The sequence below is a fragment of the Halichoerus grypus genome, chromosome X, assembly GCF_964656455.1.
Source record: "Halichoerus grypus chromosome X, mHalGry1.hap1.1, whole genome shotgun sequence".
NCBI lineage: Eukaryota > Metazoa > Chordata > Mammalia > Carnivora > Phocidae > Halichoerus > Halichoerus grypus.
In genome coordinates, this window is record NC_135727.1 from 91,484,460 (window position 1) to 91,488,757 (window position 4,298).

At 41.0% G+C, this 4,298-nt stretch overlaps 1 pseudogene; it reads right to left on the bottom strand.

Moving 5' to 3' along the window:
• Positions 1-425, bottom strand: LOC118533904 (large ribosomal subunit protein eL37-like; annotated as a pseudogene).
• Positions 426-4,298: the final 3,873 nt, after the last annotated feature.

The window sequence follows — 4,298 nt, forward strand, 5'->3', positions numbered from 1 at the left end:
ACTAGCTTTCTGAGGATGTGCAATACCTTTGTTCATTCATTCATTTATTCATTTATTAAATCAACCAGAACACTTACTGTGTGACTGATCATTGAAATCCTTAAGATGAACTGGTTGCTGCACAGCTGCCCTCTTGGGTTTAGACATTGTTCCATCATGGAATCCATGCCTGAATCTGCGGCATACAATTTTTAGGTGCCTCATTTGACTGACCGGTCCCAGTGGTATTTCATCTTTTAGCCTTGGCCCTCCAGTTATACTTTCTCTTCTGCTTGACAGGATAGCCGCATTTGCCACAGATCAACTTCTGAAGGTGGTAGGCCTTAGAGTCATAGTGCAGAACAATGTGTGCCTCTTATTACAATGCTTTCCAAATGATGAAGTCCCCTTCATCATCTCGTTTAGGTGGCCAAGACCAAAGAGGTGGGGAGAGAAGCCACTGTGCAATAAATTTATAATAACTTTTTTAATATCCTTATTTGGTAATTCTTTTTTTTTTAAAGATTTTATTTATTTATTTGACAGAGAGGCATAGCGAGAGAGGGAACACAAGCGGGGGAGTGGGAGAGGGAGAAGCAGGCTTCCCGCTGAACAGGAGCCCGATGCAGGGCTCGATCCCAGGACCCTGAGATCATGACCTGAGCCGAAGGCAGACGCTTAACGACTGAGCCACCCAGGCGCCCTTTATTTGCTAATTCTAACATGTGTGTCAGTTCTAGGTTAGTTGATTGCTTGATTATTCTCATTATGTGTGCTATTTTCCTACCTCTTTGCATACCTATTGATATTTGATTGAATGCCATTGTGGATTTTACTTTGTTGGATACTGGATATTTACGCATTTTTATAAATTATTTTGAGTTTTGTTTTGGGACACAAGTAAGTTCCTTGGAAAGTTTTACCCTTACAGGTCAGGTCTTCCTTATATAATTTTTAGGTGTATCTGGAGCAGCACTCAACCTAGGGCTAATTATTCCCCACTATTGGGGCAATAGCTTCTGGAATTTTTTATGCAATGCCTTATTTTTCCAGTCTGGTTGGTGATCACAGGCACTATTACCAGCCATGTATGAGCATCAGACCCCATGGATGGTTCTCACTGACCTTAGTTTCCTCACACACATGTGCTGATCAGTACTCTATTAAACACTCACGGAGGACCCTAGAGAGATCACTTGGATTTTCTCTCTGTGCAGTTTTCTCCATTCTGGTGGTTTGTCCTATGAATTCTAGCTGCCTTCTTCTCCTTAGACTCTCAGTTCCTTCTCAAGTCAGGGAATTCACCAGACTTTTCCTCAGTTACCCTTCTCTATGCAATGCCCTGGCAAGTCTCTCAAGGAAGTATGCTAGACCAATCACAAGGTTCACTTCATTTGTTTCTCTTTCCTCAGGGATCACTGTTGTTCATTGCCAGATATCCAGGGCCTTGAAAACTGTGGGGGCTTTTTAAATGTATTTTGTCTGTTTTTTTTTTTTTTCTTTGTTTGTTCCAGGCCTCAGGGAAATCTGGTCCCTGTGACTCCATCTTGGCTGGAATGAGTCACAGAAGAAAATCTATAAATGTGAAGATTTGTCAGTAGAGGTCACCAATATGAGATATACTTGAGTTAGTGTGATTGTTATCAATAGGGAATACTGTAACCTGGGTTTGAGACAAGTATGCCAATGAACCTATATCAATGAATGGGGAATTTGTATCTATTAAGTGCTCATCAGTGTGGGATATATTGGGAAGTATTTAAGAGGAGATATGTTAATGTAGGCTGTCAATAAGAAATATTCTCCAGTATGTGAATATTTATGAGTGTGTTCAACTGAGATTTTCAATGTAAAAAATTCCAGTGGGCAGGCCTTTACAAATCAGATCTGTAAATTGGGTTGCCAATGAGAGATATGCTTGATGAGTATTTAAGAACAAAGAGATTTTTCACCAGTGATCATCAATGGAGTTATATGGGTTGGGGGCAGTATTTATGAATATTGATCCTGATAAATGTGGAGCTACCAATCAGGGGTACATGGATAGGTGTACATGAATGGGGAGATATACAATAGTTATTGTGTTTTTTTGTTTGTTTGTTTTTAAAGATTTCTATTTATTTATTTGACAGAGAGAGAGAGCACATGAGCGCACAAGCAGGGGGAGGGGCAGAGGGAGAAGCAGACTCCCTGCTAAGCAAGGAGCCTGATGCGGGGCTTGATCCCAGGATCCTGGGATCATGACCAGAGCCAAAGGCAGACACTTAACCGGCTGAGCCACCCAGGCATCCCTATACAATAGGTATTGTATAGGCGAATGTAGTATGTATCAACAGGAGTATTATGATCGGTATAGTTGTAAAACCAGCTGAGCAATACAGCATATGCCAATAGGCAGGTGTTTAAAAAATAAGGCAATTTGTCATTAAAGATCATAAACGAGTTATACAATCAGGTGGATATTTAAGAATATAGATTTTTTTTCAAAGGCAAGCAACAATGGAGTATGTATTGTGAGGGTTATCAATAAAGAGAGATTTTTTTGAGAGAGTGCGTGTGTGCAAGGGGAGGGGAGGGGCAGAGGGAGAGGGAGAGAGAGAATCTTAAGCAGGCTCCATGCCCAGGCAGAGCCCAACATGGGGCTCAATCTCATGACCCCGAGATCATGACCTGAGCTGAAATCAGGAGTCAGATCCATAACCAACTAAGCCACCCAGGCACCCCAATAGAAATTTTTAAACAGGGGTTATATACAGATTTATTTTACTAGTTTGTTATGTGCAAAGTATCATTGGTGTTTATGTATTCTTTAGTTTTTTCTATAATTTCAATTTTAATAAATGTACTAACAAATCAAAAAAAAATAAAACCTATGTGTTTCAAAAATAAATAAATAAATAGGGGTTATAATAAGAAATACTCCAATGGGGGTGGCTGGCTGGCTCGGTGGGAAGAGCATGGAACTCTTGATCTCAGGGTCATGAGTTTGAGCCCCATGTTGGGTATAGAGATTACTTAAATAAAAATAAAACCAAAAAAAAAAAGCAGGCTTCTGGGTGGCTCAGTGGTTAAGCATCCAACTCTTGATTTCAGCTCAGGTCATGATCTCGGGGTCATGAGATCGAGCCCCATGTTGGGCTCTGCACTGGGCATGGAGCCTGCTTTAGATTCTCTCTCTCCCTCTCCCTCTGCCCCTCCTCCCCTTCTCTCTTTCTCTCTCTCTAAAAAAAAAAGAAAAGGAAAAGAAATATGCCAATGGGTGTTTATGAATAAGATTTCTTAATGTCAGACAGCTATGGTGATATGTCAATGGTTTTTATTTCTCATTGGGGAGATTTGTCAAGAGGGTTTGTGAATAGAGATATTTTAACGGGTATTTTTGAATGGAGTGGTTTTTTTTCCCAAGAGGTTAATGGATGAAAGATTTGCCAATGGGTAGGTATTTATGAAAGGGGGGGTTTACCAATGGGAATCATAAATGGAGATATGCCAGTAGGATATTCATGAATAAGTAGATAGCACAAAAGTGGCTGCAGTAGGCAGAATTCTGAGAATGACCCCCAATATTCCTATCACCCTTACATAAACTCCTCCCCTTGAATGTGGGTGGAATATGAAGACATATAACTCCATGATTGTATTACATTAGGTAGCAAAAGGGATCTTGCAAATGAAATTAAGGTTAATCAGCTGACCGTAAAATAAGGAGATTATCCAGGTGAGCCTAATCTAATTAAGCACAGGCACCCTTCAAAAATGCAATTTGCTCCTGTTGGTGGCATAAGAGGACATCAGAGAAACTGAAAGTATGAGAAACATTTGGCACATCCTAATTGGCTTTGAAGACAAACAGGCCCATGTGGTGAGGCATGCAAGTGGCCTCTAAAAGCAGGGAACAGGGCGCCTGGGTGGCTCAGTTGGTTAAGCGACTGCCTTCAGCTCAGGTCATGATCCTGGAGTCCCGGGATCGAGTCCCACGTCGGGCTCCCTGCTCAGCAGGGAGTCTGCTTCTCCCTCTGACCTTCCCCCTCTCATGTGCTCTCTCTCTCTCTCTCATTCTCGCTCTCTCAAATAAATAAATAAATAAAATCTTTAAAAAATATATTAAAAAATAAATAAAAGCAGGGAACAACCCCTGGCTGAGCAAAGAAATGGGAACCTCAGTATTACAACTGCAAGAAATTGAATTCTGCCAATAACCTGAGTAAGGTTGGAAATGGATTTTTCCTGTGAGCCTCCAGGTAAGAGTTCAGTGTGGTCAATTTTGGTTTTGTGAGACCGTTAAACAGAGAATTCAGCCAAGCTCTCGTGAACTTTGG